We start from the raw sequence: 27,426 nt of genomic DNA on the forward strand, positions 1-27,426 counted from the left end.
TTTAAAAACGTCCGGAACAGATAAATTGTGTTTCAATGTATTCCTGTGGGAAATGGTGCTTTGAGTTATAACCAACTTGAATTACAACCATCATCCTGGAACGAATTAAGTTTGCAACTCAAAGCACCACTGTATTCTTCACTACAGATTTTTTTAAAAGAATCCCCTGGCATCCAGAAAAGGCATTCAAGTAATTTGTTTATATAGGTTCACGTGGTGAAATTCTGTCCTTCTTCAGACATGTCAATCACATTAATGGACTACATGAAACAAGAAGAATACAATGTAACACAATAGTTGAACTATATTGCCCAAATCTACATATCAAGGTCTACAACTATATCTATATCAAACATAATTATTTAAAAGGACATTTTTTGTTTATATTTCAGAGACTGTTGATAAACTATCAGCATTGCACTTTCAAATGACAAACTTATTAATCAATAATTAGAATAGCAATATATCTGTCTGAATTTGATTTTTCCCTCTCGCTCATTGTTTATATTTCTTTCTGATATGCGGAACTATTACTAGAAGAGAATGTATAGAATTATTATGAAAAATATTGATTTGTAATGTATCCGTTCAAATCCACTCCTTCAGAGGGTACCCCTGTCCCAGCTGCCCTTTATCTTACTCTACCTTTATAAGGAATATTATATACATACACACACACACACATATATATACATACACACACACACATACATATATATACATACACACACACACACAAATTTTAATAAATATACGTATAAATAGATTGTTTTCAGCCTTGAAATCCACAGTCTCAGCATCCCTCTTCTTCCTTCATGTCATCCCATTAATGTGATTAAAGAGGTAAAGAATGTATGTGGATCCATTTCAACAAAATACTTGAAAGCCTTTTCTAAGAATCAAGGAGCTCCTTTAAAATTCTGTAATGAGGTGTGTATGCTTTGTTCTGTTCTGTTTTGCTTTTGGTTTTGCTTTGTTCTATTCTGTTCACTGGGTTTTGCTGCCTATGGGTTTTAGTTTTTTCTTTTTTGCCAATAGAGAGAGAAATATTCCCATATTCTAGTTTTGTTTGTGGGGGCTTTGACTGTATTTTTGCCTTTGTTTTTCTTGACTTTTGAGAAAGGAGGCTGTGTATGTTTTTATTTTGCAATTTTTTTCTATGTACATATTTTTCTTTATCATGTACTTTTGTCTTCCTTTGGAGTTGATTGATTTACTGCCTCTTCTTTTTTAGTAGTTTCTAAAGGCTCTTTAGCACTTTTGGAGTGCCAGGAAACATGAAATAAAAGAATCTGCAAGAGACTTTCCCTTTCATGTAAAACAAAAGGACCAGTGCACAAAAAAAAGAAGAGAAAATAAGCACGCCCGAAATGGAAAAAAAATGGAAATGTTTGCCATGCACATCCCTAAAATATAACTCCCAGAACCCCCCAGGTAACATATAAAAGTAATTTTCCAACGTTCAGGGGCGAAGAGGTCAAGGAGCATCTGCCAGGCCGGTTGCTGGAGATCCAACTCATAATATTTATGTGCCATCATACTACAACACCAAGCTATATGGTTAATGCCTAATTGCTACTACAGGAAACACCAGTGTATAAAGAAGTATGCATACAATAATAGTCAATGCTACAAAAAAAAAGATTTTGATATTGTTTTGGAAATAACTTTAGACATCATGAGGACTAAAATGGCCTAAATAAATTGCTTTTTGCCCCTGTAAAAGAAGTCACCAACTTCCATTGCATTGGTACCTTCCTGCCAATGTTAAGGGAAGTTGGCCCTCCAGGTTTTTGCCCAAATTCCTTTAGCACCTCCAACATGGCCAATGGTAAGGGATTATGAGAGTTGTAGTCCTAAACATCTTCAATGACCAAGTTTTCTCACCTGTGGTAAAATGTAATCAATCTTTTAGTACTACACATTTGTTTCTCACTTCTGTGACATGAGAAGATTCTAATCAGAGAAATTACTTTTTTGGACTGAGGCCACGCTAGCTAGGGGATTCTGGAAGCTGTAGTCCAAATAGTAACTTTTCCAAGTTCTGATTTGTAATACGAATATCACCAGCTCTTCACTTTTGATCACATTCTTATCTTCTTTGCCTCCTTGCCAGCCCCATCTTGTAAATGAGATCCATACTGTATCTCCAGAGTTTAACTCTGCTAAATAAACAGGATTCAATAAAAGACGTCTTCAGATATATATTCCACATGCAAGAATGATTGCTCTGCTAACAGGCTACTGTTGCTACTACTGCTGCTGCCTCATGTTACTGGATGCATTCGCTTCTCTGCTTTGCCGAAGTCATGTTCCACTATATATCTAAGATAAGGGAAAGGAGAGCCTGGAATCTGTTCAGTGTTATCATGTAACATAAAAGTGACTTTTTTATTGAAGAGCTGCACAAGTCCTTCTTGCAGTCTCGCAATTTTTATTGAAACTAATTCAGAGACCCTCCCCAAAGGGGGGCGGGAGGGAGGAAAAGAAAAAGATAAACGTTGAACTGAAAACAAAATATGTCGTGAGGTTATTCTCCCACAGTCTGCAGCTAATCCCTGAAGTCATTTGTCATATGGGCCTGTGCAACGTTTCATTACAATTGAAGCTCAAAGGTTATGGGCTCTTTGAAACGTCTGCCAAACAAAAACTGGCACAGCCATTTTACCACATTGCTTTCCAGTGCCCAGCACATTATTATGATCTCATTCCTTTCTCACTGTAAATCTTGGAGTACAATGAATAAACAAATAGGAGCCTGAGGGGTCTATTATGTTTTGTGTCTGACTCTCTAGGCCAGCATCCTGCCACATAATGCAATTGCAGAAGAGTAATCACGTAAGCGTTCAGCATGCCCCCCCCATGGCCAACCTAATTGTACAATGATGGCAAGACAGGTCACCCAACCATCTGCCTAAATTAGCCCCGAGACAAGGTGTATGCCAGAAGGAGAAAGCTTGATTGTTTCTCATACACTCTGAACTGGATACTACCCCCAGGGTTTCTGTCTCTCTCTCTCCCTCTAACAAAATTTGAAGCTAAAAATAGATGGTTGTTGCATAACAGATTTCCAAGTCATCTTTCAGGGATATGTACTTCCATCCTTCTTCCCCCTACAAGCCCACCCACTTTTCTCCATGGCTGCACATGTCTGTTTGCCAGCTAGGCCTCCAATCAGGCCTAAGGCAGCAACTAGCAAAGCTGACCCAATGCCAGAAAGCACTTTAGAATGCAAGTGGCTTCACAGTAAAGAGTGAACTGTCTGGATCTTCCCAAATACGGCTTGCAGAGAGGAGGGAGGAAGCAAGATGTGGTTGTTGTGGGTTTTTCGGGCTCTTTGGCCATGTTCAGAACATGGCCAAAGAGCCCGAAAAACCCACAACAACCATTAGATCCCGGCCGTGAAAGCCTTCGCGAATACATTGAAGCAAGATGTGTTTGTTTCATTTCCCATTTCCCCATTCCTTCTTCAGGTTGTTTTTTCCACGCTGATCCTTGTTTAATTATTTATTCTGCCTTGCTGACACCTCCGACCTGGGACTATTTTATTTATATCTATTTAGTGATTATATTTATATCTCTGCCTTTCTCCATGAGCTTAAGGTGGCTCTTTTCCACTTGATCATCACAACCACTACCCTGCGAGGCAGTCCAGGTTTACAAAGAGTGGATAACCCAAGGCCCTTCAGCATGAGTATCCATGGGGGGATGCAAAGGGAGACTTGCCACCCTCCAAAATCTTAATTCATTATCTCAACATAGACAGGTGTACTGTGTTGTTGCAGCATGTAACATGCAAGCAAATTGTGCTATCCCACTTCCCAAAAATGGAGGGGCACTCTTATCATCCAGTAAGTTTCATGGTTCAGTCTGAACTTGAACCTAGATTTTTCAAATCCCAGAAAATATTCTCACTACTATACCACACTGTCTTCTATGTCTTGCATAAAGGAACAGGATGAACAAAACTTAATAAGCTAAGCACCAGGATTTCAACCAATGTAGCATTCATCAATAAATTCATCTGATTCCACCACTTTGTCTCCGAAACAAATTACTTTTTGTTTTCTCAAAACAAGATTTTTATATGATCACTTTATACGGTCTTTGCCTCTGTTATGTGATGCAGCGCAGATCCTATATGTCAATATTTCACATAATAATATTTGACTGAATAAGCTTTCCTAGTAGACAAGCGGTTTTGACAAGTGATATAGACCAGACCACATGTTCTCTCTCTTAAACCAGGATTCAAAGGGCAGGATTCCGGGGGGGGGGGGGGACCCCATAAAGCATAGGTGGAACATGGAGTATTATACTTCCTTTGGGCTGTGATCCACAATCTGTTCTGGATCATTAGAAAATCTACACAGATGCAAACAGGATGGCTATGAAGATAGGTTGGAAATTGCTAGTTACAATGTAGTTGGTATCAGGGGAAGTACAACAATTTCTAGCAACTCGCTGCTTAAAACCACAACCAGACATTGGGGCAATGCAGACTGACATTGGGGCAATGCAGACTATGTTCACCTCTTCCAGTCCTGTTGCTTTCAGGTTTCCCCTTGTCCACATGACATTTCCCTTGACCCTATTAGAACAGGGACATTGTGCCATCAAAGCAGCCCTTGCTGGTGTGCCATTATGCCAAGGGATCATAGTTTCATTTTCTGCAATCCAAAATACCTGGGTCAAGAGCTTCCTGTTTCCTGCTTGTAAACAAAGATGGAAGCTCTTCAAAGGGTAGAAAAAGTCCCTTTCCTGGTCAGTCAGAAACTTTCAATTATCTTTTCAATTAACATGGGGAGTTACCCAAGAGAAACAGCATGGAAGGTAGCTCCAGGGATCTTTTTCTGATGATTTCTGATGATTTCAGTTATTTCCTAGAAAGAAGCAATACGGCTATTTAGAGCTACAGTATATTAGTGTTTAATTTGGGCACTTAACTTCTGTAAGCACCATTATCATTTGGAAGAAGGATGACCAACCACACCCAATTGGGGTAGAACATTTTCCCTCTCTGAAGGAGCCTATTGTCTACAGATGTTCCTTGGAGTTATTACTGAAAAGTCTGGAGAGCCCCTCCTGGTGGTGCCACACCTCCTGCAGCTTGCTCCACAGCTGTTCAGAGCTGGAGATTATGAGCCATTTGATATCAGAGCAGCTCTGACTATCATTTTTAGTAGTATGAAGACTTTGTTTGTTTGTTGTTTTGGAAAAACCTTGCCGTGTAGTTCAGCCCACCATGTTGGATATTGCCTAGAGCAGTGATCCCCAAATTTGGGTAACCCAGGTGTTCTCTGACAGCAATTCCCAGAAGCCTTCACTGCCAGCTGTGCTGGCCAAGGATTCAGAGAGCTGCAGTCCAAGGACACTTAGGTTACCCAAGGTTGGGAACCATCAGCCTAGGGAATTCTGGAAGCTGTCTTCCACAAAAGCATTTTATCCAAGCTTTGGTATCTCATTGGTGAATAGAGATGAGGAAAGTTACTTTCTGAATAATCCTAATGGCCATGCTGGTAGTGAAAGTCTTTTAAAAAGTAACTTCTCCCATCTTTTCTGGCAAAACCAACACTTCCCCCCTCCAGAAGCCTCATTATCTAGATTCTCCTGTATAAACAACAGATTTGACTCCTGAAAAGGCAAGTCTGTTAGTTGTGTTTCATTCTCAGTTGCTGTAGTGCTCCTCCTTTCCTGCACGTCACCCACCATCTTCCATTCTGTCATCTCCTCTCCAGCTGCTGAGTCTTAAATCTCCAAAGCTGATTGGTTATAATGGGCTTTTATGCCAATTCTGCAGCTCTCCAATTCTTGGCTGCTGGAAAATGTCACTAGGAATGAGTGATGGATATTTAGCCCTGCCAGGCTTTGTTTTCCCTAGTCCAGTGCCGTGCCTCTGCACTCCAAACAATTTCTAACACCAATCAGTCCCTAAGGATATATATGTAAAACACCACTTCTCAATCATCTTAAGTGGTATACTCTTAGTATCCTTGGAACCACTGCGCCAGTTCATAATTCCAAAAATAAAAGGCGCCCCATGTATCCAACTGATCTTCTCCTGCCCGTCTAGCAAGCATTGCAAGTCCAGACTGTACGACCAATAAATGAATTTCAAAAGAAACAAAGGGAGGTTAGAGCACATAAAAGAATTTGCTCTCAGCTGTCCATCAGCAAGCTGCCACAGTTCTTGTGAATATTGCTGGAGTCTCTCTTCTGACTGCTTTTCAAAGGCGCTTCTTGAAAGAGACTTTTAATTCACTTTTAATATACTTTAAAACATATATTTTATATTGTTTGAAGGCAGTGCTTGTTTTGATATAATATTTTGACTGAATTTTAATATTATAACTTACTTATTTTTGATGTTATTATTTTGATATTATATATCTATTGTCTTTTTAGTTTGGCCTGTTTTTAATCATTGTATAAGCCACCGTAAAAAGATGTCCCTATACTGGAAGAAAAATGAGGTACAAGTCAAATCAAAGTGAATCAAATCAAGACAGGAAATGGTAATTAAGATGTGTATGTTTTTTGTTCAAAGATTTGCTGTGTATACACTGGAAATCAGCAGGCATTTCTTGCTTCCCCAGCTGCATATATCTGAAGTAGGCATCCTTCAGTCTCAAAAGATTATGGTAGCATGCTCTGAATAGAGGTCTTGGAACAGCGTCTAGTGTGGCTGAGAAGGCCAATTTGAGAGCGACAATCTCTTCCACACTGAAGACAAATACAATCTGTCCCCCCTGTCCAGCTTCCTGATAATGCTGGTTTCGGGACTGCCTGTTTGCCTCGGCCTGCTGAACAAGTGCAGATATCTGCACACAGCAAATTAGAACCACTAACATATTAGTAACATACATGTAGTATCCAGTATGGTGTAGTGGGTAGAGTAATGGACCAGAACTCAGGAAGACCTGGGTTCAATTCCACAGCTCTGCTATGGAAACTCACTGGGAACATAGAACTGGTAAAACCACTCCTTAAATATCTCAAAAGCCCTATGAGGGTCAGTTCCGACTTGACACCACATATAAACAAACTTAAACCCTAGAACAGATCAGGTATAAACAAGATATACACAATGTTAACAAAGCTACAAACTATTTTGCTGATTTCCACAGCCCCCCACCAAGAAAAATGTCTGGAAATACTGAAAAAATAGTCAATCAATGGTATGTTTTCTTTGTAGGATAAGAGTTCATGTGTGAAGATCTTGTTTTATCTCTTCTTTGAGTAGTTGAGAAATTGACCTTCATGTGTACAAGCTGTGTGTTTTTGTGACCAAAGAAAGATAAGGTGATGAGGCAGTAAATAATATTTTTTTTTCCTTGCCATGAATTACTTTACTTGAAACAGGAACAAAGTGTGCAGATATGTGAAGATGTACCCCTGCCTATTTGCAAAACAAGGACTGTTGCAATTTTCCCTGTTTACTCTCATACACAGTTCCTTTCCCAACATCATGTGGCGGAGGAGTCTTTATTATTTACAGTCTACTGCTAAGGCTGTTATGACTCTTGATTGCAAGGGTATTGTTGCTTGCCAGTCTCTCTGCTCCATCTGGTGCCAGGCACCCTAAGCTACTCCCATCAAACACTGACTCACTTATCCTGTGAGTAAGTCAATGGATTATGCCTACTCCCTTTGGGAGCCTACTGAGATGCACTCCTCCAGGAACGTCCCACATACAATAACAGTTTATTGTCAGCTGGAACAAGACATGCGGGGTTGGGCTGTTCTACTTCACAATGTTTAACTCAATAAATACTGAACTCTCCAAAGTGATGAACCTTAGCATTATCTTAGACTGGGGTGAGCATTTTTCTGCTGAGAGCCTTAAAGAAGATCTATCAGGATCATCAGGTGGAAACAGTAAGTGGAGCGGGAGCCAATAGTGGACTTGACATAAGCAAAAGTACTTTCTTTCTCTGCTACTCTTCCTTCCTTCCTTCCTTCCTTCCTTCCTTCCTTCCTTCCTTCCTAGCAGGCTGTTGGGGAAGGAAAAGACTGATCTTGCAGAGGCAGGAACTTATAATGGGCCTGAACAGGTTGTATTTAATGTGCATTTGAAATCAGGCTGGGGGCTGCATGGAAACAGGTGAAAGGTCAAATTTCCCTCTAGAGCCTCAGGTTGCCCACTCCATCTTACACAGAATCAGAGTGGATGCGATACATTACAAAGTTCTGCTAAGAACCCCTGCAGCTCCTCTTCTGTTCTTTTCTGATCATGTATAATCAGGAGATCAGCAATATCCCTTTCAAACCTTTAAAAACGGGTTGACTGAATAAAGGGAGGGGAAGAAGAGCAATTGCATCCATCAGCTCTGACCTCTGCATGTGCAGCTAAATTTTGAAGAAAACCTAGACACTAGGAGTAAGGTCCACCTGACAACACAGTCTTACTCTCCAGATAGCATCTGAGGAGGGCTAGGATGCCATAGGACTGAGTTCTTCTGCTTTTAATGCTGTTTAGCCAGCAAAGTGCTGTGTGGATAGGAACACCTGGCTCAGGATAATGTCATGTCAGCCAATCTGTTCACTAACAGTGAAGAGCAGAGAGTAAGATATGAGCTATTGCTTTTGTCATCAACCATGCCTCTCTCATACTGTGTAGTTTGTCATTTTGTATATTGTCCATATCAACGCTGATTTGCTAAACTTAAAAGATAAATGATTAAATTCTCTCTATATCTCTCTGGGCTATTTTGTGCATGACAAATGACCCATTGTTAGCAAAAGAGATTCCTTAAGTGTCGATTTTGTGTGATTAGCAGCTTTTTTCACCTCCCATAGTTTGCAAATTAGCTTGCTTATTTTGTGGCTGTTGTTCAGGACATATATATATTATTTCTTTGCAAGTCTGATTTCTGAGGAAACCAAAGGCTGCCTAAATTATGTATTCTAAACATCATCATAATTACAGCTCTAAAGATGGTTTATGTATAATTTGATCTACTTTTGCTGCTTTGTTAACTGCAAATTTCAAAATTTTGTATCCCTTCATAATCTCTGCCAGTGTTCTGCAGTAGATATATAGCATCACAACCCCCAGATTTTCCACCATTGCCTGTAAATGTGTAAATGCCAGATACAAGTAAGATTCCTCCTTAAGACATCCAATATTGTCTTTGTCAATAAAAGCCAAAGCTAATTGTTTAAACCCAAAGTTATGCCAAAGATTTGTTGTAGTTTTGTAGCATTTTGCATCTCAAACCGTGTGTTTTGTACTGCCGAACATAGTGGGGTGACTGGAATGCCCAGTATGTGGTGGACAGCTTTGGAGGGCACAGGGATCAGTTCTGGGATTGACTATAGACTGTACTAGGCTTGAAGTGTGAATGAGTTTTCAGGAACCTTGTGTATAATTTCCATTTGACTAGGAGGCTTATGGGGTATTTGGGGGATCTGCATCCTATTTTTATAGCAAAAAACTGTTTCTAGAGCAGTGGTCCCCAACCTTGGGCCTCCAGATATTTTTGGACTTCAACTCCCAGAAATCCTGGCCAGCAGAGGTGGTGGTGAAGACTTCTGGGAGTTGCAGTCCAAGAACATCTGGAGGCCCAATGTTGGGGACGACTGTTCTAGAGGCTTCCAGAAGCAGTCAATCATATTTCTGATCCCTATTTTTTTCATCCATGGGCACAAAGGAGGCTTGGGGAACCCACAAGATCAAAAAAAAGGCTATCAGCCCACAGCCCAGCTTTCTCTATCTCAGGCCATGCGTTAGGCACCTTTGTCTGAGCTGCTGCCTAACTTTAATAATTATGTGCTGTCACATCAGTTCCAACATTGTGACAGCTTCCAGGATTCTCTAGATATAGTGTAGTCAGAAGTAGTTTATCATGCCCTTCTTTTGGGGCCCCTCTGGGACTATGCAGTTTGCCCCTTGAGTAAGCAGCCTGTTTTTTCTCCCTCAGGGGAAAAAACAACTAAAAATATACTTGGAATCAAAGTCTGCAATGTCTAATTTCTTAATATTTGACTATGTGTGAGGAAAACTTTCCTTAATCCCAAATAACACCCAGACATGTTAAAATATTTTGCCAATTTATGTTTAGCTTGCTCTGCTGTTTTTATGTATCTGATTATTTTTATTACAATGCTATTTACATTTTTATTGTATTACACTGTAGCATATTTTGGTTTTTTTAAATAATTCTTTTATACAGTACTGCTGTGATATCCTAGAATGAATGGAGCCTGAAATAGATTTAGAATGAAGAAAGAAAGGAAGAATTAATACTGCTTTCTGCTTGTACTTTAGTCAAGAATATAAGATGCCACATTCCATTGCTTTTTAACTTTAACAGGAGTATTGCACTCCTATAGACAAAAATGAGAGGGTTTAAAAATAGAATTACAAGAGTCCTGAAGAACAAGGGAAAGAAAGAAAGCCGCCTAGAGTGGTCTTTTAGGCCAGATGGGCGGGGTATAAATCAAAGAAAGAAAGAAAGAAAGAAAGAAAGAAAGAAAGAAAGAAAGAAAGAAAGAAAGAAAGAAAGAAAGAAAGAAAGAAAGAAAGAAAGAAAGAAAGAAAGAAAGAAAGAAAGAAAGAAAGAAAGAAAGAAAGATGCAGTGAGAACAAAGCACACATTTTAACAATATTGCACAGATATGTTGATGCACTCCTGTAGACAGGAAGCACTTTTAAAAGGGCAAAATGCATATATATATATACACACACTATGTGTATATATATATATATACACATACACAAACACATCTATCAAAACAGCAGGTCCTTATAGATTTCTGGATAACAATGAGCTTTTCATTTGCTGACACTGCTTTACTTTGAGATAGATTTGCTGTCTGAGAGTGAAGGTTTGACTGTTATTATCTACATTCTAGTATGAGCCATGAAAATGAGAAATAAATCAGTGTAGATCTTTGGTGGAATGATACAAGCACCTGTCTTCAGATCTCTTCCCCTTTCTGTGTTGCCTTAGCCATTTACAATGTACACATAGAGACACTTACTTTCATGCAAATACAGTATTTGTATTTATTTATAATCTTTTGTGTACCTTACAGAGCCAGAAACACAAGCAGAATTGTCATTTCAAGAAGGGATATATGATTAGAATAAACATTTTTAAACAGCCATCCTCTCCACCACAGGTGGAGTTGGAGTAGTCTGGTTCACACTTAAAATGTTCTTATCTGTAGTGAATCCATCTATTTATATTAGACTTGACCCTGTGGTGCTAGATTCCAAATAGGCCATTTCTGGGGCTGGAGAAGCCAGCAAAAGGCAGCTTTGGACCTGTAGGAAGTTGAACCGTCCTCGCCCATTCAACTACACAAATCTGAATCTCTCGTTATTGCCTCAATCATTAGGAACAATGGAAGAACCACAAAACCTAGTTACGCACAAAAATACATGACTCCACATTCACCATATCTCCTAACATGGCTAGAACGAGCCATCAAGCCTCAGGAAGTGACAGACAATCCACTGGTTCTCACCAGCCGACTCCATATAAGAGTGAAGTGTCTGGCAATTAGCTGAGAGCAGAAGCATGTCTCCTGGAAGTGACTGGTCACTTCCCAGCATTCTCAGACATCTGATACACTATAATGAGCGTTTGAAAAAAAAATCTGACAATAATAAATTATCACCTAGTTCCAGTGGTGAATTTTTGGAATCCTGTTAATTTAAGAAAAGCAAAAACAAACAAATGTATGGTGGCACATTTAAGACTATCAGAGTCACTCAAATGCAAGCTTTCCTGGATTACAATTGACTTTTGAAATAAGCTTCTGGCTTTCAGAGCTGTAACATTTTTTCCTCCATATTATCTTTTTCATTTAGGGGAACTACGAGAACCAAACAAGAGGGATGGCATATTCCCAGATTTCAGTGGGGAGAGGAGGCTGCTCCAGGCATAAACCACCTATGGTCTATTAACATAATTATATTTTCTGCAATTTTGTATTTTATTGGCATCCCAAGAAGCTCCCTTTGACAGAACAGACTACAAGTGTTCCACTTTAGTTATGAAGCAGCTCTGTTTTTTAAAACAAAACAAGGGTAGAACCGAAAAGAGACTGTGACAAATCAGTATCTTAAAATCCTTGTTCATGGATGCCAGCCGATTTCCTTACGATGAACTAGCTTGGAGATTATTTCCATTTACTCTGGAAAGCTACTCTCCACTCCAAAAAGGGACTAAATTATTAATGTTGTCATCCAGAGCATTTTACTAGGGATCAAGTTCAGTTGAACTCAGTGGAGCTTACTACTATGCAGACAAGGCGAATAACTTTTGACCATGTTCAACTACTATGTTTTTATTTTCTTCTTCTGAAAAATGAGTTGGTACCAGAATCCTGAAATACGGGTGGGAGGTATATTTTTCAATGTAGATGGAGGTGCATTTGATCTTTTGCCAGATTTGAGTAGAAAGTAGTTCACTTTAGCTAGACAATGACTGCCAGCTCCAGCAATGAGTCCATTGAAAACAACAGAGGCTCATGTGGGAGAAGTCTGAGATTCTGGTCTTATTGGAAGGTTGCCGGCCCCTGCCTCCTTGAAAAATCACAACACACGAATGTGAATCAACCAAGCCTACATTTTGGAAATGTATTTCTTACCTTTGCCTGCATTCATTCCAAACTCTGAAGTGAATTTATTACGCATAGCTTCCACAATTCTGTGCTAAGCCCTCTGGCACCAGAGAATTTAGGCTGTCTCCCTACAAAGTCTCCCAGGTCTTGCATTTGTGAGGGGTATAATCCATTAAGTTAGGTCTAGGGTTTAAAAATTAAATGACAATATGGCTCTTTAGACTATTTTATTGTCCTGTCAAGAGGCTTTTGAATGAGGCTATAACATTGTCTATTATCAACGGTATAGAGACAGAGATAATTCTAACACCATGAGGTTATTCATATAAATCCAATTGCACTTCGTATAATTACTTGAGACCACTGACTTTCTGGTCTGTTTAAACAGAAGGCCCACAACGTACACATTAAGATTAGTTTTTCATATCTAAGAACCTGGTGACTATGCGGGCCCAGTCACCTGGTTACACCACTAAAAGGGCACGCATGGAAGCCACCAATTTTTAACCACTGTCAAAGTACGAGATACTTCAAATAGATGCCATAAGGAAACAAAGACATAGCAAGGTTTCACAGAGCAGAACCATGGCTAACCATTTTGGTAACTGGGACAAGCTGCGAAGCATGGGCATGAGCCTGCCAGGAAAGAAGAGGAGGAGAATGTGGTGTTGCTCAGACAAAAGAGGAAGTATTAAAAGCAAAAACCACGTTTCCCTGAAAATAAGACAGGGTCTTATATTAATTTTTGCTCCAAAATGGATTAGGGCTTATTTTCAAGGGGTGTATTTTTTTTTTCATGTACAACATTTCAGAGCCTTCTAAAGTTTGGCATCCTGAGGTAAAGCCACCACTGCTCAACCCTGGGATAAATGGCTTTATGGGGTTGATTGGGTGAATTGTGGTTTTTGTTTTGTTTTAAATCTTAATTGTCATTTATTATAGATTGAAAAAGGGGGACCTTAGAACCTCTACATGTTTTGGACTTCACCTCCCAGACACCCCAGCCTGTATAGCCAATGTTAAAGTTTACTGGAGCTAAAGTCCAAAGCATTTGAAGGCTAAGTATCCCACCTCAATATAAGATTGAAAACAAGAATATGAATAAGTAAGTGGTAACAATGATAATAATACACTTAAAGTTCTCTATGTGATTTCCTGCAATTTTTGTCCACAAGTTAAAATGCAAAAGATTTAAGCCTCTGAAAATTAAAAATAATGATAATTAGGCACTATTTTCTTTGTTACTGTTCACAGTGAACGTTTGATTATCAGGAAGAACAGCCAGTGACAGAAACCATTCTGGGAAAGTGGACACCAAAAGTTGGAAAAGCTGGTCCAGCTGAGCTGGATTGGAGGAAGTGGTGTTTCTTCAATTCTGCCAGGTGGAATGCTGTTGATTGGCATATTTTGGAAAAATATGCATGTGTTTGGAAGAGGGCCTTCGGAGTGGCCACACCCACACTGTGGAACTTCTCAGCAGTGAAGTTCATGTCAAGTCTGCAGACAAGAGGTGCCAGTCTCTGCAAAGGAATTATCTGCCTGTGTGATTGAGCACAGAGCCTACAAGCACATTAATGAAAGCTCTCTCACTTTGAATTATTAGGGAAAATCAGCATGCATAAATCAAATGTGTCTTCACCAGAACTAGTCAGTTTCTGAATATACAACATGGAAAAAATTGCCTATCTGCTCTCTCTTTTAAATGAATGAGAGGTTTTTTTCCCTTATCTTTTCCATGGTTGGTGATGGTGAGGAAACTTTCTCTCTCGTATGAAATATCTTAAAATATTATCACTACATATGCAACACAAAGACAGAAAGGTAAAAAGTTCTAACAGCTGCTAACTATTTTGGCAAAACTCCTAACTAACATCTGCTCTCACTGACTGTTTGCACTCAAACGTTTTGATAGTAAAGAAACAAAATGATACTCAGTTCCCAAAAGAAACTTAGGTGGTGTTGGGACACCGACATTGTGGGCATGTCATCTTCAAAGAAATTCCTATTTTGCATGGGCAGAGGGGAGAATATATAAATCCATAAGATACCTTTAGACATATGAACTAGTACCAAATATATATGTATGTGTGTGTGTGTATATATATATATATCACAGCAGGTAGATCTAACAAAGTAGACCAATGGTTTTCAACCTTGGGTTCCCAGTTGTTCTTGGATTAAAACTCCCAGAAGCCTTCACCATTAGCTGTGTTGGCCAGGATTTCTGGGAGTTGTAGTCCAAGAACATCTGGGGACCCAAGGATTGGAACCACTGATGTAGAGTATTACAGTTTTTCTATGTTTCCGCTGTCTAGGAAGCTAGCAGATATTTAATGGAAGTGTTAGACTTTATTAAGCAGAAAGGGGTTAACTAACCCCTTACCATCTATTTTAACTCAGAGCCAAACCTTTCTCTGTATCAGCTTCTCAATTTAAGGGAAGAAATTGCCCCCCTAATGCATAGCCACATACTCCAATTTTACTGGTAGAACATTTACTGTACATGAAGTTTTGACTAGTAACTCCGCCTCCCAAACACAGCTCAGATAAGACAAGTTACTGTTGGTGTTATAACTTTGCTGTCACAGAAAATCCCTTTAGCAGATTTAGACCTATTATTGTCACGAGAGATATAGCACCTCTGAAAGTGGGATGGGATGCTATGCAACCCTACTTATTTTTAGGTGGACCTAAATTTATTCCACTTCATTTTAATGAGTGTAAAGCCATTTCAGGATGTTACACAGACCAGGTTGCCAAAAAGAAAAGAAAAAAGACAATATCTACATCTGAAGAAGCAGGCTGTAGTCCATGTAAGGTGATGTCAATTAAATGTTCGTTTTCAAGGTGCCATAAGACACTTTGCAGGTTTTGCTGCAAAACTAATACAGTTGTCCCACCAGAAATGGCAGTACATTGTGTCTGTTTACCTAAAGAAATGTCAACATTATGGATTCTACACTGTGCAACTCCCTTCTAGAAAAATGGGATCGGTTTTATTGATATTAGGCAAATGATAGCAACCATTTTATTTCATAAGATGTTTGAATCTTTTTTTGCTCTTTGAACTAAATTTTTTGCTTTTTAATCAGTGAGTGTGGTTTGAGGTTGCATTTTGTCAATACATTTGGATAACTGGATTGATGAAATTACCTTCGGGGTCTTTCTGATGACCAAAAGATTGGATAGATATCATTCATTTCCAACAAATTTTAACATTTATGCATATTAATTTATACATATTTTCAGATTTTTTAAAAAACTACACATCTAAAGCCAAAAGACACCCCCCTCCAGATGGTTATAAATAACCCCTGTAAGGCAGCAGACATATGCAGCCTTACCTGGTATAAAGCCTATTTAATACAATGACACTTCCTTCAGAGCAAATATGTATATTATTGCACAGTCAAACAGCATCCCAGTTTTTTTCTCTCTTTCCCAGACTAAGCATGGTTTGTCTACAACTAAAGATGAAAAAACACAGGTGACAACAATCGTAGCAGAGACCATTGTGTTTCAACATGTTATACTGGCCCACTGAAGGAAGTTCTATACAAACGGAGGAAGCACAATTCTTTCAGAGAAGAAATTAGTAGGCGAATTGTTACCCCCTCAGCATCGATGCCTGTGTTAGATAAAACCTGGGAAAAGGCTTTTGGTTCTTACTCTTTATTGTTGATGCCTGGGACTTAACTTGTATGCCTGAACTATGTACATATTTCATTGCATGAGGTGGGGCCCCACTGGTGCCTTTCCATGGGCCTAGACAGTGATGGGGCCACTGATGTTTATAGTAACAGGTTAGACCTTCTTTATGCCAAACCATTCTGGTTTCTTAAAATGATTGGAGCAACCTGACCTCCTTCTCCCTCTCCATTGTTATTTTGTCTACTGGATTTGAGGAAGAAGGAAGTGGTAAATTATTAAGAAAATAGCACTGGTCTGACAGGACGTGTTGCTTTGAACTTTGGATGATATTAACCAATCAATCAGATTTACTGATACACTGAAAGAGGTTATGCCTGTTTTATAGTCTGTTGGGATGGAGATTTGAACACAATAATTCCCATGTGAGAAACTATAACTAAGAATATATAAAATACAGTGCAATTACTCCTGTTGAAGCCCATACGCTTTTATGATATTCAAGGGGAAATTCTTCTTATTGCAGGGTTAAGGGTAATTAACGATAAAATAACCCAAAAATTATATATTTTCTGCTCCTCAGTAACTGAGAGCCAGTGTTATACTGGGACTTGGGAAATCCAGGTTCATGTCCCCTGTGAGCCACAAAATCCCAGGCTTTTCACTCCCTCTCTGTCAGATTTCCCTCATAGGGTTGTTTGGAGGATAAAGGAGGGGGGAGGAGAAGGGGAATATACAGGCTTATAAAGGGGAGGATATACTGACAACTAATTTAAAAAATAGCCAGTATAGTCTTGAGTATGTATAATTCTGCTGCTGGTTGTTAGTTTCAGGTGGACTGAATGGTAGATCATACATAAACAGAAAGATGAAGCCCACCATCTAATATACATAGAAACAACCTCCAGATGTAGCTACATTTTGCAACATCTGTAATATTCATCTGAAAATGCTGGTATCTTATGAAAGACACCATGACTTGCCACAATGTGGGATAGTGCTTTCTTAGTACCAGCAGCACCAAGGCTGTCAAATGCCCTTCCATTTATGTGGCTATTAGAAATGGACTTAAAGGCTGCCCAGAATTGGACTGACTGTGACAGACTGAAGAAGGACTTTGTTAGAAGTTGCCTTGTTGGTTTAGTTAATAAAGGAAAGCAAAGCGTGCTGCTTATATGTCGCCCCTTGGCATTTAAAGTACTCTCTGGGCTGTTTACAATTTAATTATGTAGGAAACACACTGCCGTCCCCAAGAAAGCTGGGTACTCATTTCACCAACCTTGAAAAAATGGACGGCTGAGTCAGCCTTGAACCAGCTATCTGAATTGGTTGGGATCAAATGCAGGTTGTCAGCAGAGTTTTGACTGCAATACTGCAGTTTAACTATTGCACCTTGAGGGTCCATAAAGCTGAGTTTCAAAAGAAGCTGAAACACTTACCCTTCCTATGCCCAGCTGCAAATTATGCGTTGTTCACTACAAGAGTCTCACCAAATGATGGGAATATGTGTGGATACAGTGGTACCTCAGTTTACAAATGCCTCGGTTAATGTAATTTTTGGTTTCAGTGATGTCTATATTGGCTTGGGCATGTCGTGAGAATGGCTGACAGTCAGATTCCAAAAGATCTCCTGTATGGAGAATTAGTGCAGGAAAAGTGTCCCAGAGGGAGACCACAGCTGCGATACAAGGATGTCTGCAAGCGGGATCTGATGGCCTTGGGAATGGACCTCAACAGATGGGAAACATTGACATCTGAGGGTTCAGCCTGGAGGCAGGCGGTGCAGCATGGCCTCTCCCAATTTGAAGAGGGACTTGTTCAGCAGGCTGAGGCAAAGAGGCAATTCCAAAAGCAGCAAAATCAGGGAGCTGGACAGGGGACAGATTGTATTTGTCTTCAATATGGAAGGGATTGTCACTCTCGAATTGGCCTTCTCAGCCACATTAGATGCTGTTCCAAGACCTCTATTCAGAGCATGTTACTATAGTCTCTCGCGACTGCAGGATGTCTACTATTACGTCCGTCTTCTCATCAAACAGACCCATGCCATGAAGGGGGAGGTCCTCAATCCTTGACCTTGCATCATCGGAAATGCCCACAGATCATAGCTAGGCATGGTGGCGCAAGGTAACTGCCATGGCTACCTGTTTCGAGGCAGCATCAACAATATGTAGCACTGCTATGCACTCTTGCCGTGCCAGCCCCATCGCTTCTTGGTGTCATGAGAGGTCCAGGGATTGGACCTATTCCAACGTAGCCTTGAGGGCAGGAAAAGTCTTATTCCATAGGTGCTGATAGTATGCACCCATGGCAACAGTATAACTGGCCATTCTCAACACAAAGGAAGCCAATGAATATATTCAACAGCCAGTAACATCGAGCTTTCTACCCTCCTTCTTATTTGGGGTTATCGCAGAGTGGTTTCTGGCTCTGTTTTGTGTGGCGTCAACAACAAAGGAGTTAGGCAGCAGATGCTTTGATAGAAAGTCTGTGTTCTCTCCATGAGTTTTATACAGATTCTCCACCCTCCTGGGGATCTGATGAGCCATAGATGGCTTTTCCCATGACTCTCCAACTAGTTTCAACAGGGATGAAATGAAGGCAAGGCGGAGGGGAGGACTTTAGTCTTGTGTAATGTCCTCGTTTACTTTGTCTATCTCCTCCGACGCAGGCAGATTGACTGCCAAGTCCATCACCTTCGCAATTCTCAATCTCAGCTGAGAATACGAGGTATAGTCCTCAGATGGAGAGGGAGGGTGACTCCCAGCCACATCCAAATCCGGGGTGGGATGTTCAGCGGCAACTCCTTTAGCCCATCGATCTCAGAGGCCTCCAATTTGGTATTGAGGTGGAGGGGAATGTGGTCCAGGGAGGGCGAGAGATCATAGAGCAAAGGTGTTGGACGATAGCCCTAAGTCTCAACATGACCATTTCTCCTTCCTTCTCCCTCATATCTAGGAGCCAGTTGATCCAGAGATGGCTGGTGTCTGGATCAACAGCCCGAGTCCAAGTGGAAAGCTCCTTGTGGCACCAATGGCAGGCGATGCTGCCTTTTTTGCCTCAGGTAGGTAATCAACAGATAAAGGTCTCTTACGATAAGACTGCAACAGCAGCCCAGGGTAGAAATTCTCCTCAGGGTAGACTCAGTGGGAAAGACATTACTGCTATGAAAAGTGGAAGGTAGTAGGAAAATAGGGAAACCTAAGATGGAGAGACTCATTAAAGCAAGCCAAAACCTTTAGTTTGAAGACCTAAGTAGGGGCTGTTAATAACAGGACCCCTTGGAGGTGATTAATTTACAAAGTTTGCCATAAGCTGGAAGCAACTGTAAAGCACATAACCACATTCTTGGTTGCCCACATGTGTGTTTATGTGTAAAATAAACCCAATCTGAGGACACATGAAGAAAACATGGGAGGAATACAACTGGAAGATGACATCTGGTCTCCCATTAAATCCTATTGATTAGGCAGGGAGATTGCTCAATAAAAGTCTCATCTGAGAACACCTTTTGAAACAGTAGAATATATAATTATCTTTGCAAATACACACCATTAGTGATTCTCAATTCTTTCAATTGAGATTTAATTTAACTGCCTAAGTAATGTCCAAGGTTCTGAATAACTACCATACTGCATCGACTGCATTTGTGCACAAACATAGCTGTTATGCATGTTACTTTATTCATTTTCTAAAAGTTTTCAGAACTTTGCTTAAGAAATTTTTTACAATTGTATTTGCCTAACAACTGTATTTCACAAATCTTCATATTTATAGAAGCCAAAGAGTTGACATTTTCCCATAGAATGGTTGTGTATGTTCATATTTGCAAAAACACAAACTTATTAGAAGAAAATTATCACCAACCCAGTTACAATCACCATTGTATAATCATTTTTTTTTCAGTTTTAAATATTGTCTTTTAATTATATAAGCTGCCTTGAGTCCTTTTTAAGGAGAAAGGTGGGATTAAAATATTTTGAATTTTAATTTATTAATTAATGTGAGAAACAAGAGAAACAGGCAGACAGATACTGTACACCAGTGGTCCCCAACCTTGGGCCTCCAGATGTTCTTGGACTACCGCTCCCAGAAGCTTTGACCACCACCTCTGCTGGCCAGGATTTCTGGGAGTTGAAGTCCAAGAACATCTGGAGGCCCAAGGTTGGGGACCACTGCTGTACACTACTCACTTCAGCCTCCTGGCTCTTTGCTTTCAAACACTAGGGGGAGCAAGTGTTCTCTTTCTCTGTCTCTCTGTCTCTGTCTCTCTGACTCTGTCTCTCTCTCTGTCTCTGTCTCTGTCTCTGTCTCTGTCTCTCTCTCTTGTTAACAAAACACGAATAAATGAATGAAAAAACACCAAACTAATACTCTGATCTTTCTTCATATTTATATTACATGGCTAGACAGGACGACCCCCAAAATATTCAAATAATTTTTAAGTAGCATATACATATACATGTTTACTCAAAAGTAAGTTTTTCTGAGTTCATTGGGATTTACTCCCTTAGTCAGTGGGCCCAAGGCTGCAGCTGCACAAAACGTTGCAGAACTATATCTTTTTAAAATTATAGTATAGTAAGAATTAAAAGTACAGGTAGGGCATTCTTTGCAGTGGCTCCAACTATGGAAACAGCTTCTGGAGGAATTCTACCTAGAACCGTCCCTGTGGACTTTTAGAATGCAATTAAAGACATTGCTTTTCAGGGAAGTTTTCCACACCAAACCCAAATGACCACCAACCCCAGCTGACCACAAGTTGTAACCCATCCAAAATAGTTCTGTGACACTAATGGAAGCGGGATACAAATGGAATAAAACAAACAAACAAACAAACAAACAAACAAACAAACAAACAAACAAACATACATACATACATACATACATACATACATACATACATACATACATACATACATACATACATACATACATGAAATGAAATCACATTAATTAGACATTTCCAGATGATGGAGATTCCCATATATAATGAGGAATTTTATTTAAACCAGGGATGGGCATGTTCATTGGTCTCTGAACAATTTGCAATAGTTCAAGAAATGCTTCTGACTCTTGACAGTTTTTAAAAAATTAATATAAAAAAGAAAATGGCTCACTTTGCGCTAATTGCTTATTTCTCAGCCTCAGATTTTATGAAACTGAAATAATTTTTGAATAAAAAATGAGAAAGACTAGATTGCTTAAAATTATTAAAATCTGTTATCAGTTTCAGAATTTTATGTTGATTCCCTCTGCTGTGTGTAATTCTTGGGTATAGATGTGTATTTCTGTGTGTACATTAGCATAACTTAGTTTATTACACATGGAGGATTTGATTCCATTCCATAAAATGCCTTTTAAAAGAAAGTCTGGTTTAATCTCCTCCAAGAGACCATTTTGGTCCTGGGAAGTTTGGAGGGGAATCAGAAACGTTTTATTTCCAAAACAGCACCATGGTTGATGATATCATCACTCTTACAGAGCATCGCTACTTGAACAGAATTTCAGCCCATGGCTAAGATTTTAACAAAACTTGCAATAGGCCACTAGAGGGTGCATAAAGCATTGGTTTGGATTGCAAACACCTATACCAGTATTGTACTGCAAGACCAAGAAAGATGACATTTATGGAATCAGTTGTAGAATGCAAGTTGACACTTCTGGAAATTAGGTGGAGTCATTGCATGGTTGGGACTAGCAGTAAGCTCCTAGCACTAGAGACTAAACAAATCTGGAGTTTGCAGAATTTTAAAAAGCAGTGCATTTCAATTAGGTGTTTTAATTTTAAAATTAAAAACCATTTAATCTGTAACCAGCCCAAGAAAATGCTCCCCCCACAAAAAATTGTTTAAAGGGAACTTACCTTTCTGAAGCTTTCCAGGGGTCCGCCGCCGCCGCCATCGCTGCTGCCCGAGGCCTCCGAGTCAACCTGAAGACGTTTCAACCTACGGACCCAGTCCCAATACGGATTAATTCCGTAGGTCGAGATCCCACTGTATTGGCTCCTGGACTTTTGACATTTAAACAGCTTGAGTCATGCATGAACTTCTCATCAAAAGATTTAGATGTTATTAGCAGGATTTCACATGCCACCAAGATGATATGTGAATGTCCTTCAGATATTTTGGATTACAACTCCTGTCATCTCTGTCCATTGGCAATGCTGATCAGTGCCCAGTGGGAACAATAGTACTTGGGGAAGGCTGTTCTAGATTACAAGTAAAACACAGCATCTTGTTAGCTTATTCAGAATCCACAACCACAAAAGCCTTCTGTACTTCCCTACTCACAACCAGATCCTTCCAGCACTGGAGCACTTTTGGGGACAAATAGAAATAAAGGAGAGCTGATTTTTTCAGGAGGGAACTAGTGTGGACCTCTAATCCAGGTCAGGTGGTCTGCTGTGGAGTAGTTTTGAAAGCACAGACATGCCATGTCTGCTGTATTGGTTTCATTGTGATGTACTCATTTCCTAAATATGGATGTTCTGAATTATAGTGCAGTTCTAACTGACCAAGGGCCTACATAGCCCAGCTGGACATGGTGCTGAATCCTAGCCCATCATAGCCTGGAAACTATGGAAATCACTCAACACTATCCTGGCCCTGGTCTAATTTTGGGCAGACACTGCAGCCATGGTTTTTGGGTCAGGAGATAGTTTGAAGTAATTTGGTTCCTGTCTTGCTCCACCCTATCTCCACCCCTCTTTTAGCTCCTCTGCCTGCAGGTCTTAGCCAGTAAAGCAGCTCTGCTGTCAGATCACTCTGTCATCAGAGCACTGAGATGACCTAGCAAGAGGATTCTGCTGGAAGAAGAGGTATTCTGCCACTAGAAAAGGCTTTTTGGACAATCTGAACAGATGGCACACTGCTGAGTTACGATTTCACTGTCACTTAAATTTACTCTTATGGATGTGTTACACAGCTTAAAATATAGGCAAGGAAGAAATGAGAAGGACTTGACTGCCAATTGCCCCTGGTGCAAGAAATCACTCATGGGTGATGGTTCTCTTCAAAATACAGTAGGGAATGATGCACTCTTCTGTGTTACAAAGTAATGCCCTTCCAGGAAGAACACCGTGGCAAGGAGAAGACTGGCCTGGGTTTAGTCATCAACCAGAGAAGGAGCACCAGCAGGAAGAACATGTCAGAGAGTACTTTCCTCTGGCAGTTGCTCAAAGCGATCAAAAGGGGGGGGGGGGACGTCTGATTGTCCATATCTCTTCAGTACCTTTCCAGGTGAACATTTTTCCAGCCCAAGCTAGTGATTCAATTTGGGACTTTCCACTTACAAGAGGAAGAAAGCCCAATGTTTTTCCATCTTTGCCATGAATTGTTTCAGAAAACATAACTTATCTGAGGATGGGGATATAAATACATTTTTTTTAAAAGCATGTCCTTTAAATTTTAAAACATGCCCTGCTCCAACTGATAATATCCATATTTTCCACAGACAAGGGAACTTTATTTGCTGGAACTGGCACTCATTGTACCATTCAGCGTGTTAAGGCTTTGATTTATTCAGATCCATTTGAAAATTGGCAAAGGGTGTTAAAACTGCAGACACACAAGAGGAAACTAAGCAGGTGTTCCACTAGCCAGGGTCTGTATAATGCTTTGTCTTCTTCCCTGGTAGCAATTTGGAATAAAATAATAGCTTATACAAATTAGTTTGTATTGTCTGTAATGTAAAAAAAATTGAATATTCCTTTTGCTACCACACACATGCCATTGAATTTAATAGTTTTCAAGCCTAGAGTCCTAGTGTTAAAGAATGTACCATGAGTTCTGCCAGCACAGGCTTGTCATTGACGCTACTAAAACAAAAATTGAGCTCAAATTCACTTCAAGTCCTTACATGCTTGCAGTGGAAAATTTGCTGGCAGCTGTTGTCATTATTAGCCTTGTGGCTATATATATTTCAGGATATACAGTACAGCGTGTGTGTCTGTGTGTGTCTTCTGTTGAAAGTGGTGTTTTATGAATTGCAGTCAGTATACATGCAACATCATGCTCTGCTACCCTAGCTAAGCCAATAGACTATCCAAGGAACTAATAATGGACCTCAACAGTGCCTTTAATATTATTTTAAAAATATTTACTGTGATCTAATTTCTCCATTCACAGCCTTGAAAGCTGATTCTTCTGATATTTTGATAGTGGTAGCTGTAACTATAAAAATAGTCATATTACATGAGAAGCCAACTTTTGTTGCTGGAAATATAAATCATATACAGTGGTGCCTTGACTTACGAATGTCCCTATGCATGAACATTTCGACTTACTAACAGCTCTGGTGGCACATTTTTGCTTTGACTTACGACCGGAACTTCGACTTACAAACAGAAAAAAATGCCGGGAAAGCGGGAAATTTGAACTTTCAGTTAACTGTTGGCCAGCAAAGAGGCTGCTTGTCTGCTACCTTGCTTGCCCCAGTGGTTAGAGAGTGTGGATATGGAGAGAGACTTCAGACTGCCTGGTACTGTACTGTACTTTTTTTGGCTGTTTAAAAACTTTTTGATTTTTGGATTTGGACTAGGTGGGGGGGACTATGTTTCTGTGCTCTGACGGGTCTTGCAGACCCTTTCTGGAAGGGGCTGTGCTAGTTGGTATACTCTAAAATGGATTTTAGTCTTTTGGTTTTAAAATCAGAAAATCTTTTGCACGGGTCTGTCCTGGCTGGTGTGCTCTAAAATGGAGTTTGGTCGCTTGGCTTGGTTTAAAATGTGTTGGTGTAAAATGTGTGGGTTTAGCATGTGTGGTTTTAAAATGTGTTTTAGACTCCAAACTCTCTCCCCCCATTGTCTTCTCTCTCTCTATCCTCTCTCTTTTTGTGCTTAAAAGCACAAACCTTTGTCTGAGAGGTCTGTGTGCCCTAGTGATGACCTTCTTTCTTTTCTCTTTTCCCCATTGTTCCTCCTTTCCTGCCCTTTTTATAACTTGAATGATCTTAGGTTAAAAAAAATTCTCCCCCTAGTGGTAGAGGATGGATTAACTGGTTTTGATTAGTTCCTATGGGAACTAATGCTTCGACTTACAAACAAACAAACAAAAACAGTCAGAACAGATTAATCAGATTTCAATGCATTTCAATGGGAAATGCTGATTTGACTTAAGAACATTTCGACTTGCGAACATCTTCTGTGATGGATTAGGTTCATAAGTCGAGGCACCACTGTAACTGCTGGACAGCTCAGTAGCTTACGTAGAGGTTGGGAGTTCAATTCCCCATGGCCCTTCCTTGACAAGGACTGGATATGATGATCCATAGTGTCCCTTCCATTTCTGCAGTTCCAAGATTATTATTTATTCTCAGGGATATATTTATACTTTTTTGGTTATTCTACCAATGGATGAGACAGGAGTGTGATTAGCTTCCAATTTGAAGAGGATTTTAGATCAGAGAAAAAAATAGTGAGTCTTTAGAACTATGGTACCTTCCCAGGTGGCATACCTAAGTTGCCTCATTAATCTGCAAAGGGTATATACAGAGAATACAACTAAGGAAATGTTTTTATAGACACTGCTGAAGACATAATCTTACTACAGCTTGGCTGTTGGAAAATATAAAATATCAAAATCAGTAAGAAGCTTCTCAACCAACCTGCGAATTATGGAGAATGAAAGGACAGCAATGGCCCTAAAACATAACTATTTCTTTGGGGGATGGTATCTTAAGCCAGCACAACAAATGAACAAAACCTATTTAAACATCTGAAGGAGCTGAAATGTGATGGCGCCAAGGATTTGGGAGAAGACTGAATGTAGAAAATAAGTGAAGACACATGAGGAAAGGAAGAGGCAACTAAAAACAAAATTTGTGGAAAATAGGGTAGAAACTGGGGGGGGAGTCGAAAGTTTCAGGGCAGTTGGAAAAAAGCACCCAAAACCAAATCCCAGAAGAAATGTTGAAAGAGCAGAGTGTATTCAGTCTAGAGAACAGAAGACTAAGATACAATTGCAGTTCCAAATATCTGAAGGGCTAAGTGGAGCACAGTGGAAGTATGTAGTTCCACAGGCAAAGCTGGAATCAGTAGGTGAAAATGGGAATAAATGTTTCTTTTAGTCTAAACATCAAAAAGAAGCTCACCAATATTAGAGATTTGTTTAAACAAACTCAGGTGTCCTTTCCACAGTTAGCTAGAAGCCCTGCAGGGTATAAGGAGAAAAGATGTTCACATTTTTTCTTGTGAAATTTTTTGGTTTGCAATGATGAAGATCAAAAGATTTATCTCATTTTGTTTGTTTATTTGTTTATTTCTTTTCTATGCTGTTTTTGTCCTGTAAAGGGATCTAATCAGTTCACAATAATTAAAATACAAGTAAATAAAAACCAATTAAACATTGTACAATGTAAAAAAAAACCTGATCACACAAACACTAAAACAACCTATAAAAGCAGACTTAAAATAGTATTCCACCGGTGCATTGTTTCCGACAGTAATTATGCTTCTGTATAACTCTTGAATTACCTATTTATCAGAGCTGAGAAAGCAAATATGAGCCATTTTCCTTCCTTATAGAAAAGAACATCCTCCCAGGAAAATAAGAAAGCATATTTACACAAACATGTTTGGGCTATTTTCCAGCAACACAGTTGCTCTATACAGCTCTGAAACATTCTTATAGGTATACAAAAACACAGCCCACAGTTTAATTTTAATTAGTATGAAATAGTTACTTGCTGCTACTTTATGATCAACACAATTGCAATCCTCAACATTCATTAATAAGTCTAAGTGGAGAAGAGCTTTAGAGGCTAATTCAGGTATCAAATTTTCCAACTATAGGATGTGACTATATAAGATACCTAGACAAAACCGAGCAGGGTTAGATCAGCCCTTACATCTTTAATCAAATATCCTTCACGAGTCACAACGTAGGTGGGAAACTACCACATCTAACGATGGTCAGTATGTCATATCCAGGGCACAGGCAAAATCTAATTCATCAGGTGGCAACTGGGTTACGATGCTGGTGTTAAACAGGTTATTGCAATAATAAAACAGAGAAATGTAACTGAACTGACATCTTATTTCTCCCATGTATTTCAGAGGCAAAGTACAGTACCTACACAGCAGCAAAGGACTTTATTGGAATCCCTCTCTCATTCTTTTTAAATTTTAAGATTTATTCCTTTTTAAAATAAAATTTATGGAACAGAGAAGAGGTGATCTTGCAAAATAGAGTACTGTGTTTC

The 27,426-nt window shown here is 39.6% G+C and overlaps 1 long non-coding RNA gene across 4 annotated transcripts; it reads left to right on the forward strand.

The window, feature by feature from the left end:
• Positions 1-974: 974 nt before the first annotated feature.
• Positions 975-27,410, forward strand: LOC140706913 (uncharacterized). 4 transcript variants are annotated; one of them, XR_013544766.1, is made up of 5 exons: positions 975-7,878; positions 13,519-13,681; positions 13,831-14,086; positions 16,022-19,288; positions 22,101-27,410. It is a non-coding gene; the product is annotated as an uncharacterized LOC140706913 (long non-coding RNA). The 4 variants fall into 4 exon arrangements; XR_013544767.1 differs by having other exon boundaries at positions 11,822-13,681; positions 13,831-19,288; XR_012086842.2 differs by having other exon boundaries at positions 13,831-19,288.
• The last annotated feature ends 16 nt before the right edge of the window (positions 27,411-27,426 follow it).

The sequence above is a fragment of the Pogona vitticeps genome, chromosome 4 (assembly GCF_051106095.1).
Source record: "Pogona vitticeps strain Pit_001003342236 chromosome 4, PviZW2.1, whole genome shotgun sequence".
NCBI classification, from domain to species: Eukaryota; Metazoa; Chordata; class Lepidosauria; order Squamata; family Agamidae; genus Pogona; species Pogona vitticeps.